This window comes from Tympanuchus pallidicinctus, unplaced genomic scaffold (genome assembly GCF_026119805.1).
Source record: "Tympanuchus pallidicinctus isolate F22 unplaced genomic scaffold, pur_lepc_1.0 scaffold5, whole genome shotgun sequence".
In the NCBI taxonomy this organism is placed as follows: domain Eukaryota; kingdom Metazoa; phylum Chordata; class Aves; order Galliformes; family Phasianidae; genus Tympanuchus; species Tympanuchus pallidicinctus.
Window position 1 is genome coordinate 42,973,750 of NW_026294769.1, and position 13,829 is coordinate 42,987,578.

The 13,829-nt window shown below is 44.1% G+C and overlaps 1 protein-coding gene across 4 annotated transcripts in view; it reads left to right on the plus strand.

Moving 5' to 3' along the window:
• Positions 1-943: 943 nt before the first annotated feature.
• The window catches only part of SGK3 (serum/glucocorticoid regulated kinase family member 3), a 55,852-nt gene continuing 42,966 nt past the window's right edge, over positions 944-13,829 (plus strand). For 3 of the 4 annotated variants that reach the window (XM_052703683.1, XM_052703687.1, XM_052703684.1), the window contains exon 1: positions 7,048-7,166. The gene's annotated coding sequence lies outside the window, so the exon portion shown is untranslated. Of the gene's footprint in view, positions 1,054-7,047; positions 7,167-13,829 lie in introns of those variants that run through there. The other variant, XM_052703688.1, reaches the window with a different exon arrangement.

The following is a 13,829-nucleotide window of genomic DNA, read 5'->3' on the forward strand; positions in this document are numbered from 1 at the left end:
TCCAAAGAGTGGATGTGAGCACAGTGCGGCAGGGGGTGGTATTTCAGCAGTGGTGACAGTGGCAGTATATAATGTCACCTCGCTGGTGTAGATTTTTATGAGCACCACATTATAGCTGAGAATTTGCTCTATCAAATATTGTTATAGTGCTCTTTGTATCCCCTCTGGACGCTTACCTGTATGACCCATTGTAGGGTACCCAGTTTAGCAGGGGCGTTGGACTCAGTGATCTCCTGAGATCCCTTCCAACCCCTGCAACTCTGTGATTCTGTACCTATTGTCATCTCGATGGAAATAAACAGAAGGCATTACTTTTGGAGTGACCTACGTAGCTGTAACATCAGATTAACCACAGCAGAGCATCAGACGGCTCTCTGCCCAGTTTTCACAAACTACAGCCTGTTTTCTTCCTGCCCCCTCGCAGCGAACGCCTGGAGCCCACTGCCACATCCCAGCACAGCTACCTGCAGCTGCCTGGGCAGGGCGGGACATTCTGGGGGGCATCCTGTGGAAATGCGCGGGGCGGAAAGCGCGGCAGGAAGCACACCAACGGCACCCTGAGTGGAAGCAACCGGCGTTGCTTCAGGCAAACAGGCAGCCCTAAGCTTACCACATCCTGCCGTGAGAAACGAGCACGGAGAGCGACTACCGAAGGAAATAAAAAAGCAAAACGTCGCCAGGAGGCTGTGGAGGAGATACTTCAAACGCTTCCTGCTGAGAGCGGCAGGCCGGGCCATTCGGGCTCGGTATAACAGAACCGCACAACGGTTTGCGTCGCAAGGGCTGTCAAAGACCACCGAAGGGCACCGTCCACCTGCCGACGCCTCCTGAGACCGCGGCGCTTCCGGGCGGCGCCTGCGGAGAGGGCCGCCCCGCCGCTCCCTCAGGCCGCGGCCGCCAGGGGCCGCTGAGCCGCGCGTCCCGATCTGACCTCGCGGCGTGGCGGGGCGGCAGCGGCACCGCCCGCCCCAAACGGGGGTGGTCGCGCGTGGCCGTGGGGCCGCTCCGCCGGCGGCGCGTCGGGGCGGGAAAGAGCGAGCCGAGCGGGCGGAGGTAGGTACGGGCTGGGCCGGGAGCACCGCCGGCGGCGCGGGGAGATCCGCCGCTCGTCCTTCCTTCGGCGCGGGCGTTTGGTGCAGCCCGGGGATAAGCGAGATCTGCGCTTCTGCCTTTGCGGCGCTTGCGAGGTCAGCGGGGAGGAAGCGAGCCGAGCCCCGAAGCGCGGAGCTGATACTGGCGGGCGGGAGGCAGCGCGCCGCCCCAACGGCAGTGCCCGCAGCGGGCGGTGTTCCTGCACGTTCTGCGCCGTGCTACGCGTTGCGCCTCCCGCGCTGGCCGGGCTCGGCAGGGAGCCCCGTGTATGCTGGTCCCGGCCACGGTTGACATCGTGGCCTGCAGCTCCACTGCTTTAACTCCGCGAGAGCGATTGCGGGATGGAGGTGAGGGAGGATTTGGGGAGGGGGCAGAGGCTGCCAAGCCCAGTTACCTGGCTGCGTGTTCCGCTCCGCTGAGCGCTGCAGCCTCTTCAGTGTGTGCTCTGAGTGCTGAAATAGTGTTTCAGTGTGGATTGGGCACTCAAAGTAGGTGCTGACAGCCCTTCTGTTTAAGTGTCTTTCAAATTTATCTGTTAAAATAAGTACTGCTATCTTAAAAGAGCACTAAACATTCCTTGAGGAGTGAGGCGCTGGCACAGCTGCCCAGTGAAGCTGTGCTGCCCCATCCCTGGAGGCACTCAGGGCCAGGCTGGATGGGGCCCTGCGCACTGAACTGGTGGGTGGCCGCCCTGCCCACGGCAGGGGTTGGGACGTGTGTGCTTTGAGGTCCCTTCCAACCCAGATCATTCTATGACTGAAGAGAATGAGAACTGTCAGGACTGGTACATACAGCATACCTAGATTAGTGCAGGGCTTGTAAAGTGCTGAATTTGTTCTTACTTCAGTGATCAGCAGCAGATAGGAACTGGTGCTTTTCGTTATTGCCCACCTGCATTTGGATGCATTTGGATTCATTTGGATGATCTCGGGCTGGATGTTAATGGAGCAGAGGAGCCACAAGGGATGTGAGTTGGGCGGTTTCTGGCCCGTTCTGCTGTGATCTGCATATGAAATGACATGCAGGCAGCTAGTAGTTAAAGCTTTACTTTAGAATTCCCAGTAAAAGTACTCGTCTGTTCATTTTTGGAGTTATTTCAAGTCAATCCGTGAGTAGGTGGATAATTCTGCTGTAATGGTGTATGTTTAAAACTGTGATTGCTGGTTTTTAATATTCAGAATTCTTTCAATCTAAGCAGCTGGATTGGCTACCAGCCTCCAAAGCTGACTTGACCCAGCAACAAGAAGTTTCCACAGAATATACTGAATTCTAAAAATAAAGTGTATAAGATAAAATGTCACAGGTATTGGCAAATTAAAATAGGTGTATAGCAACTCTTTTCTCTCTGGGATCTGGGATTTATGATGGAAATAGTCTTGTCATTTCATAATGTCATGCATGCTAATTGCAGGCTCAGGTTAATCATCACTATATAGGAGTGCGTGTCAAATCTTATTTTTCCTCCTATGTGCAGAGGATAAGCTTCTAATAAGCTCTGATCCTCCAGCCACATCCATACAGCAGCACTTTCTTGGGTTGCCCTGCCTCTATCCCAGATCATTTTCCACAAGGTTTCAGTTTCAGCACTGACATGCAAGCAGTAGGGCATTTTTGTCCCATGGGTACAAGGCGTTTCATACAGAGATGCCCAGCATTTCTGCATATAAAGCAAGATCAGTTTACGCATATTGTACTGTAAATGAATATTTATTTTTGGTTGTCTAGTTTTAAAAAAGTATTATTTTTAAGCAGAGGGCATCTCCCAAATGCAAAGTCACTGTTGGCTGGCTTTGTGACTTCATTTTTGTACACTCATAAGCCACTAAAGACTTAAACTGCTGTGATTTTTTTTTGTATAGACCAAAGATCTAGATAACAGCATAAGTAATCTATGTGCTTCTGCAGACTGAGCTGTAGTAAAGCAATATGTTGTTTTTATTTGAAGTTAGCACTTCACATGTTTATATTGAAGTTTCATTTTGTTCAAGCTTAAGCAGTATCCATCTGCTAACATAACCTGCGAAGCAAACATGCTTTCCAAAGTAGAAGTGAAGGACTTGGAGAACACTGCAAGAATGCTTTAAGACATCTTCAGTGAGTTTCACTGAGTCCTTGCATTCCAGTTTCTCAAACACACTATCTCAAACAAAGTCCTCCAAGCTGCATAACAGTGTCTGCCCAGCTCCGAAAGTGTCTGAGGTGTAGTGCATCTTCCTTCTTGAGCAGGAAGTTCTTAGTTGCTTTATCTGGAGCTGCTGTGGTTGAGCATCAAAGCTCTGAGGAGATAAGAAACTGGGACACCTAGGAAGTGTGCTGTAAACACACTGATAGGATCAGTTGTTTAGGTGTTGTTTTGTGTTGTTTTTTTTTTAAACATGGCCTTTCCGTAGGTGGCTGGAGGGATGATAGTTGTGGTGATCAGAACCTGGGATCCTGCTCCCTGTGCCCAAGAGGTTCAAACCCACATCTCCCCCACCTCCACAGTTGTTGCTTGGACTGAAGGAGCCGAGTGGGGGGCAAATTGCTGCTGCAGTGGTTAGCCTGGGCCATGGCATGGAAGGTGCTACAAGCTACCACAGCCTGAAGAGGGGAGAACCAGCAGGAACCCAGCTCTTGCAGCACTTGGTATGGTGGCTGTGGTGTAGCTTTGTAGGGTGAGGGCTAGTCTGTCACCTCTTAGGCAGGGATTTAGTTCTGTCATACTGACCTCATCCACAGATTGGTGTGGCTACAGTCTGACCTGTAACTGTGTTGAAAGTCATCTTCTGCATTCTTTAGCAAAGGGAGAAACACAAAGATATAACGTTATATCTTCACATGGTCTTTTCACTTCAGTCTTTAAGGCAAAAATCACAGAATCATTAAGAGACCTCTAAGATCATCTAGTCCAACTGTCAGCCCATCCCCACCATGCCACTAACCACATCCCTCAGTGCCACATCTACATGTCTCTTGATCACCTCCAGGAACAGTGACTCCACCACCTCTCTGGGCAGCCTGTTCCAATGCCTCACCACTTTTATAAAGAAGACATTTTTCCTGATATCCAACCTGAACCTTCCCTGGTGCAACTTAAGGCCATTCCCTCTCATCATGTTGCTGTTGTGTGGGAGAAGATGCTGACCCCCACCTCGCCACAACCTCAGACTTGTACTCCAGACCCCCAAAAGTTCGTTGCCTTTCTCTGAACGCACTCCAGAGCCTCAATGTCTTTCTTGTAGTGAGGGATTCAAAACTGAACACAATACTCAAAGTGTGGCCTCACCAATGTTGAGTACAGAGGGATGATCAGTTCCTTGCTCCTGCAGGCTGTGCTATTTCTGGTACAAGGATGCCATTGGCCTTCTTGGCCACCTCGCCGCACTTCTGGCTTATGTTCTGCTGGCTGTCAACAAGCACTACCAGATCCTTCTTGTCATCTGACAAGGAGGGGTAAATTCCTCATTCTGTGATAGTTCAGGTGCTTTGTTTTGCTAGCACTGTATTTCTTTGATTTAGAGAAGGAAAGCACCTGGCTGCTGGGGGAGGTGTGCACAAGAAAGATTGGTGTCTACATTTATTTCAAAGCTCCTTTATTCAAAGAGACACCATGTCTTATTGTTGGCAGTCTCATTTGAAACTGTGAGGATGACTGGCAACCTGCTAGTGCTAACTGCCTTGCCAGATCCTATAGCAAAATATTGCCACTGTAAGAGTTGTTTAACTTTATAGACCATTATATTTCTCTTGGAGAAAAGTAAATCAGAAGGATATTGGCTTCTGACACTCCCTGATGTGCTGCTTAAAAGGAGAGAGGTCTCAGCTGAGAAACAAGCACTGCCAGCTGCTTTACTGCTGCCTGCTCTTCTGGCTCTTAGGATCATTTCTCCTTCAGTGGTACTCCTCCATCTCTTGTTTATTGTAGTGAAAAACCGAGGATGCATAACTGCTTCACTGTGTTTTTAAATGCAAAATACTTTATAACAGGCTTCAGACTAAGGAATGCTTTGCCTTTGATTCTGGATTCAGTGTTGGTAACACTGGTACCAACAGGTACATCAGAATGGATTTGTGGTGTCCTTGCAAATATGACTGTTACACCTCATATCTCAGCACTGATCTACTGTAGAATTGAAGTCACTTCCAAGTACTTATCTATATCATGTAAGATGCAAAATCTGTTATCTAAATTAAACAAACTGTGTGCCAGCATTTTAGGTATTGCACCTTCTCTGTTTTCTGCTAAAACAAGACACCAGTTGGGCACAGTTCTTATTTTCATGAAGCTACCTTTCACAGCTTGGCATCGTGAACATCTGCTGAAATGATAATTTGAATGAGAAGCTGTGTTTGGGAGACTTGGGAGCTTTGTTGTGAGCTGTTGTACTAGAGCAACATTTCTGAATTCCAACAGGAAGATGTGCTGAAGGGGAAGTGCTGCTTAGGGCTACATGTGTTAGATCATGCAGTTACTTGGGTCAGAAGGAACCCTGGCATGTGTCAAGTGCAACTACCTACTGAAAACAGAGTCAGCACCAAGTTCAGGCAATTTGCTCTGGGTTCCTGGCTGGATTTTGGCTGGATTTTGGCGGGGTTCCTGGCTGGCTGGATTTTGAAAACCTCCAGAAACAGACCCCACAGCAAAAAGCCTGACTTCTTGGTAACATTCTCAGCAGAGGCTGCCATTGGATCCCATGAAGTCTGATGTTAAAACCCCTACGGCAGGCGCTGCAGCCATTGACCATCCTTGATCTTCCATTCCCTGTATAGTTTCTGCTTAAGTGCAGGAATGTTGCACATACATGTTTAAATGCTGATGTACAGAGTCTGCAGTAGTGTAAGAGGATGACTGTCTATTTAGACCATGATAGTCATAGTTGAGACTTTTTTAGTGGCACCTTAGTGTTAGGTTCTTATGAATTGGGATCACTGTCATGCCCTTAAATGTTTCATACTAAGTTCGATAAATAAGCATTCAGTTGAGCATCCAGAAAATAAGTACTTGACTTGAGTGCTCTGGAATTTCCAGTTTATGTGTTTTGCTTTAAAATTTGAAGGAATATAGAATAGGAATTTGAGGTAATTAAAAAAAAAAAGGCTTTTAGATGGGCTTTAACCATACCTTGCAAAAGGAAGAGCCCTTATTGGAAACATATGGGGTTTCTCTACAAGGAGACCACAAAGCTGACCCTTAGTAGCATCCCTTGAAAAATCATGTGATACTTGGATCAGTGACAGAGAAAATGAGCAATTGCATGGCTCTGTCAGGAGAGCGTGCCTGATGTGCTCATAAATTGTCAAACCTCTTAGTAGAAAGTGTTTGTATTGAGAACAAATGGTGCTGCTTCTGATGATGTTTTATATCTTGTGCATGTGTACACACATATTACATGTAACTCCAAAGGCATGCGCTAAATAGATTGCTTTTACTTCACTTTTCTTCAGAGTTTTTTGGAGGTCGACTGCCTTCTTGGTGCTCTTTTCATGTTAACGAATATGTTACGTGGTGGATGAATAGGATTCTTTATAGAATTATCTAAAACGAAGCACCGATTTATTTGAAAACAAAGGGTTTCTTTAGAGCTAAGTTTAAGCTGGCATTGCCATGAATCCTAGAATTATTCCACATTTAAATGAGAGAACAGTGATGCACTTGTACTTGTGCCTTGAACAGCGCAGAGCTGTTGACCAGACTTAGAGGCTGCTAAGCGAATCTTTTTAGGTTCATTTGCTGAAGTTTCCAAGTCTGCTCTTCTCTTCTTAAGCTGATAATGAAAAGCAAAGGTAAAAAGATATTATATCTTGCACTAACCAGTTTATGTGGAAGTATGCAAGTTGCTCTATGGAGTGCTTTAAAAAAACCCTTAGAATCCCAAGTGATCTGTAGCTATTTGAATGTGTACTTTTTCTCTGTTTTGGTTTGGGGTGTGTGGGATGTAGTGTATAGCAGCTAAACAATACCTCACTTGTTTACAGAAAAGCTTGGGAAGGAGCAGTGTGAAAGAAGAAAATATTTACAATAGTTTTCTACCCAATTAAAAACAGAAGACAGACTGAAAAGGAGAGAGCTCATCTACCACCCACACCAATTAAAAGTAAGTTTTGCTGCCTGGATTTTGATTTACGCATCCAAGACAACGTAAATATAAAGTAGAAGCTTGACTTAGTCTCGCCAATTCAGAAGACCTTCAGATTTATGATCCACTTGGTTTTGGTTATGGCATCTGAGTGTTTGAACACATTTTATTTCAATTGACAGAGGCTATTAGAAACTCATGAACAGCCTTAAAATGCTGCACTTGTAGAGTAGTTCACCAGAATGTGTAATTGATGCCTGTCTTGCAAGTGTAGCTCTGCAACATGTGCTGGCTGGGATCCTCACTTAAGATATTCTCATGTCTGATGCCCTCAGCCCTTCTTCCTGTTTAATTATCTGGGAATAAAACCAGAATTCTGTAGCTTCTGTCAAGTATTCAAAAGTATCAAGAATTTCTGTGTAAACATTGTAATTGTTGACATTGGAGTTGTTTTTTTGTCCCGTATTTCATGTGTGTTTGTTTCTGAAGAACTGAAATAAAGATGGAAGAAGGAATGGCACAGTGCTTGCAGGGTTTTACTCAGAAATAAGAGAGTGAACTTGTCAACACGTGCAAAAAATCAGTTTGATATTTTATGTAGGGGCATCACTTGAAATGACTTGAAATGACCTGAAAGAAACACTATCATCGACCACTCAGTCAAAGTTCTGATAATTATACAGGCAGTCATGCTGTATGTGAAGGGCAGAGGTTAAGAAACCAACCAGTCTTTGATAAGGAATCTGTACATGCTGAATATTTCCACGGGTGCACTGGCAGCCCCTTTGCTACAGAGGGACTGCTTCGTAAGGCACAGAGGCTGGCCTTAAGCCTCTGAATATAGAGCTGCTTTTCAATGGCAGTTGCATGCTCTCAGACATATGCACAATTTTACCCTTAGGGGGAAAGAAAAAAAAGAGAAGTTGCATCATGTTAACAAGAAATTAGGAACAGGCAATGAGAAACTGGAACATGGTTTGTCATGGGGACTGCTTTATGACTTGGGAGCTGGAAGAGATTGATGGCTTGGCTGCTTTGGCTTTTGCTTTTTTGCTTTATTCGTGCAACTTTATACAAGTCAGAAAGCCCCAAGACATGGGGTTTCATTTATTTTTTGGGGGGTGGGGTGAGAAAGCAGTTCTGTGATTGTTTGCTGCAGTTCGTACGCACACCCGCCGAAGACATGCATATGTCACATTAGGTGTCAGTGGTCAGTATGCAGTCTTGACTCAGTGCCCAGTGCCTGAGCTGTTGATGGTGTCCCTCTGGCATGCGTGTTGCTGCAGGGAGCATACACCTACCTGGTGGCAGAGAGAAGTCGTGCTGTTCTGGGGTGCAATAGTTGATCTGTCCTGCTTTGCTCTCTGTGCCGCACAGATGCTGCTGCTGGTCCCAACACTCACAGTTTGGCGTAGGGCAAACCTCCATGGTTCATAGAACATTGCTTCCAGCTGTACTTTTGAAGTCTCAAGAGACCATCTAAAATGTCTGTGCCCCAAAGGAAAAAAACTGTCTTTTATTAAGTGTTTGTCTCAGCTGTTCTTAAAGGTCTTGTGGAATCTCTTCCAGTGCCTCGCTACCCTTCCTTGCTTGCTTGTTGTGGTAGATTTGGTTTTCTGTTTTTGTTTGTAATGTTCTTGCCTCCCTCCTCCAGTGTCTAACCTGAACCTTTACTGTGCTCATTTTAAACTCATCAGGACTGGTCCTATCCATGCTTGACTGAGGAAGAGACTATGACCTTCTTGTAGCAGTACACTAAAATAGCAGCCATCCTTTGTGTGGTTTTCCCCTGTCCTAACAACCAGCTTGTCCAGGATCCCACTTCAGCCCTAGCTCCTATTTTTAGACTGCTTTGCATTCTCACTGCTGTTCCCTAGACCCTTTCTGGTGGTCCACAGCTCTCCTAGGTATTCAGATAGGAAGGGAGATAGGAAGGGAGAAAGGTATTTTTAAATTCAGCTGCTAATGCTCTGGCATTGCACTCCCAACACTTTTTTTGGTATCTTTTAACAATATTTGCCTTTCTTAGAACAACTTGGTGTTTGTCTCCTGTGATTCACTGTAGCCTACAGCTGTATTGCTTCTTATCTTGTCTTATTTGATGTTTCCTGCCTGAGGGAAGTACCTTGTAGGTGACATTTCACTCTGTCCTTTCAAATTACTACTGTATCCTGACATTTGTATATTTAACCTTTGTTTCTCACATCCTAAACGATTAATTCTCCCTGCATCTGTAGTTTGATTGTTAAAATACCTCGAGGCAGTTTTGAAACCTTACTCAAAGGAAAGATGTGACATCTGTGCTTTCTCTTCTACCTATCCGGAAGGCCTGTCAAAGGCAGTTAGCTGTGTGATTTAGAAAATCTCTTGTGGCTACTCGTTAAGCTTAAGGTGCTGCTAATTCATTTGTTCTGGATTTTTTTCTTTTTCCTGGGAATTTGACATTAAACTGACTTATTGGTCCTGTAATTTCATTCTAACAAAGATGGGTGATATGTTTGCCCTTTTCCAGTTTTTTTATATATTACATTACTTACCCTTCATGAGTGACCTGTCACCGAGCTTCATCCTGCAAGGAAATTCATCAGGCCGGCCAATTTGTGAATCTCTAATTTCCCTAATATTCTTACCTGCTTGCTGTTGTTTTGTTTACTGTTTGTTTTCTCCATTGTACACATACATGTGCACACACTCCTTTGAGATAAAAGGCCGCAAGGTTTCTCTTGATCTTAAGATAAAAATATATGGACAATAAGGATTATTTATTGCTACTTTTTTTTTTTTTTCTTTTCAATTTGCATTGTAACTTTGTCATAACTGCTGATTTTTTGTAGTTATGTGCTCATGCAAATTTAACACTTGCTGCTAGCAATTTGACCAGGTTTCCACGTCCTGCGTCTGCCCTGAGCTCCTCAGAGATCCCCAAACACAAGACCTAGACAAAGAACCCTCTTACTACAACTTCTTTTGTTTGTTTTTATAGGGCACAAGGTCAGATTGTCCTGTTCTATTGTTCCTTTGAGGAAACTGCTGCTTTTTTCTCTCTTTTAATACTTTCTTTTGCGAGCTGTACTCTAAGTGTGTTAACTTAGACAACTTAGTTAGCAAACTAAGTTTGTCTTCATTGTATGTATGAGCTCCCTCGCTTGCCTTCCATTTCATGACTTCTAGTCAGTTTATCTTCTGAACTGGTTGATCTCCATTTGCCTAGAAGCAAATCTAAAGATCTGCTGCTTTCTGCATTTCCTGCATTTGTTTTTATTTAAAAAATGGTTAATTTTGAAATAAAGAAGTCTCAGTCTAAAGCACAAGAGAGCTTCACACCAGTTCCAAGGCCTTTGTTCCTGATACCACACAAATATAATCACGTTATTAGATTCTCACTGTAGCCTTTTCCGTTCTGTTTTCAGCTTGTTAAATGTTTGATTGCTCAATTTGATATCCCAGGTAGCTGGTGCTGCCAGACCCTCTAAAAAAGCCACATCACTGTTCAAACTGAATAGCCCTACTTACATAAGCAGCTGGTTCCTGCAGTGCTTCAGACCCTACAGGCCATAGTCCCATGCTGTCCATCACTATTCTTCAATAGCAGTGGATAGCAGTGAGAAACATCACTTCAAAAATGGAATAAAGAGTGTGTGTGCTTTCAGAAGGACTGTTGCTGTGTGTCCACAACTCTAGCCAGCAATCCACACGCATCCTTGGTGGGGTCAGATTGCCCTCTGCACACTGATTGTCCCACCAAGCAGGGATGCTGCATCTAAGCTCCTCAAACCCTGGATTTAGGCACAAGATTTAGGTCTACTGCTTCTTCCAAGAATGGTAGGCAGAATTTTTAACGAAACCACATCCTTGGAGTCAACAGTTCTATGACTTGTGTGGCTTAGGAGTTTAAGTGCTTTCCACTGCTGTTTTCAGAAGGGAATGCAGTACTGCATTCAGAAAGAGACAGAACGCTTCAATCGTCCACCCTCAGTGAGAGCAGTGATAGTAGGAGCTAACTGCTGACTTTATGGAAAGCCAGTGAGTAAAAAAGGCCAGCATGAGTATTCCCACCCCACTAGGGGGAGTCAATCCAGGCAGCCTTTGAATTGAACCATTAGCATCAGGGAGAGCATCTGACCTGAGTCCTAAGAGCTTGGAATGAAGAGATTTTGAAAATTTAAGGGGTTCTTAGGTAGTCCATTGAGCATAATTAAAAGGGCATGAACTAAAATACGTAGGTATAAATTTGTTTGGTTGTCTTTGTCATGGGCAGCCACTGCGTGACACCCACGTTGTGCTGATGTGTTGTAGGAGATAATAAAGTTGACTTCTTTCCTAAAGAAGTGTACTCTGGCATTTCTTCCTCTCTGGTGAGACAAGTAACAGCTGCAGTGTGAGAGGGATCCGCTTCTATTAACATCTCCAGCCAAATAAGACAGAGATTTGGATATTTTTTGCACCCCTTCACATCGTGCACCTAACTGGAGATTTAAAAGCTTTAGCACACGAATCCCCTAAGCATTCTGATGCACACCTCTAAACACTCATGAGCAGCTGCAGTACCACTGGTGGTGGTGAGCGAGTGGGCTCTCCAGAATCTGTATGTGAGCTGACCGTTGTGCTGTTGCTCAGCTCTGCCCAAATGAGCCATCAGTGCTGGGCTGGGGTGCTTTCAGAAGAAAGTAGGACATGCAGTTCTTTGTTTGAAATGGACCGGTTGGGATTTTCTTTTCCTAGCTCAATAAAAAGGCAGCCTTTAGCAAATAATCTTACTCCGCTGTGGCATAATGACTAAGATCTCATGGCATTAGAAAGACACAAGGTCTTTTCCTCGTTCTACTGGAAAACCTTCTCATGTGCTTTGGCTGAATCTTTTCGTGTGCGTTGCAGGTACATTTTTAATGCTATTCCCTTGGTTTCCATTGTAGTAGCTCTTAATTTTATTGTTCATTGGAATCTGAACAGGCTTGGCCAAGAAAATGGTTCTACAGGCAAAGAAAATGCTGCTTAGTCTATTTATCAGGATCCAGAGCTGGATTTATTATTTACTCTCCATAGCCAATATCTGGGATTTTATTCTATATTCTGACTTCCTTACAAATCTGTGGTATATTCTATGCCAGCATGCTACAGAACTAACCACAAACCAGCATCAGATGTGTTTTCTTTTTAAGGCTCTTCAGTAAACTGACTGCTTAACTTTTCAGCTCTGGGCAGATTATGTAACAGAATTTGAAAACTTGTTTCTAAAATGTAAATGCAAATCCTGTGGTTTATTTGTTCAGAAGATACCAACAAGTGTTCTCTGAAATAACTTCTTGTTCTCTTAGTAAATCCAGACCCAGCCTGGTATATGTGTGCATATATATATTTTTTTTTTCCTGCAAAGCAACACTGTGGAAAATACATGGAGATTTATATAGTAAAGGAGTGGGAGCTCTGTGTGTTTCCATGTCTGCTCCCCCTGACACTACAGGAAGCCCCAGGCTGTGCTCTCATCTTTCCTAGACACACAATAAAATGAAAATATAATCCCATGTAAATTCAATAACTAATTTTCACATCTCCATGTTTTCATACTCCAAAAATTCTAGCATCCACACAGGTCTAACTTGTACCTGTCTACCATGATCATCATGTTAATGCTTTCAACTCTGTACTTCTGTGAAATGTCCAAAATTTCTTTCCCCTTGATATTAGCTTAATGCTCTGTGTGTTCTCTTTTTGTCTCCCTCAGCTTCTAGTCCTTCTGTTAGTTGATAGAAATTCTGCTACCAGTCCATGATCCAATAAAAGTGCTAAACTATTCCAGCTTATGTGATTTGAGACATCCTTCACAACAACAAGATTTTAAAATCCGATACCTAGTTTAACAATGCAAGTTCACAATGAATGCAACAAAATGTGCATGAAAAGCTTTATTGAGCAGTTACATAGTGTGGAAACACAGGAGCCAGCAATCAGCAGTACAAACAGCCATCTGCTTGCTCTGACTTTTAAGGAATTAGCTGGTTTTTTTCCCTAAAGCATTTCTCTTCTCAAAATTAGACATTATTCTTCTAACAGTGAAAAACTGACAGTGCTGTGTTTTATGACTTTAAAGACACATCCAAATCAATAGCATCAGTAGTGGATGCAGATGGGTGAAGAGATGGAAATATCCATGATTACCTGGACTTTATTTCAGTGGAGATCTGTTTTTCTTCCCAAAGGGTAATACAGAGCACGTGGCTAGGAGGAGGTGTGGTAAGGGGCCCGTGGCAGACTGGGAACAGGAAAGATTTAGGAAGGAAATTGCATCATGGTTTCACGGGTTATTCAAATGTATTTCAGCTGATTCAAGTGTAGGGATATGTAAGGGTGAGCAAGGAGACAGTATTTCTGAAGTAGGTATTTTGAAGGGCTGTTGTTTGGTGCACTTTATATAAATGAAAGGTACATTTGAATCAGAAGCAATTTGGTGTAGTAATCTGCTAGTGACTCATCCCAAACTTGAGTGGAAGTGGAGCTAGTGTGTGACAGATAGATGTTTGAGCACTGACATGGTACCTGCTTCAAACTGAAATTAATTTTCATCAGTTAAATCAAGAGTGACAGTCGTTTGCACCCTTCTCTAACACCACTCCTGTTGGCTTTGCTTGGTATATATTCCAGTTGAGCCGTCCCCACCAACGCTGCCATTTCATCCCAGCGGAG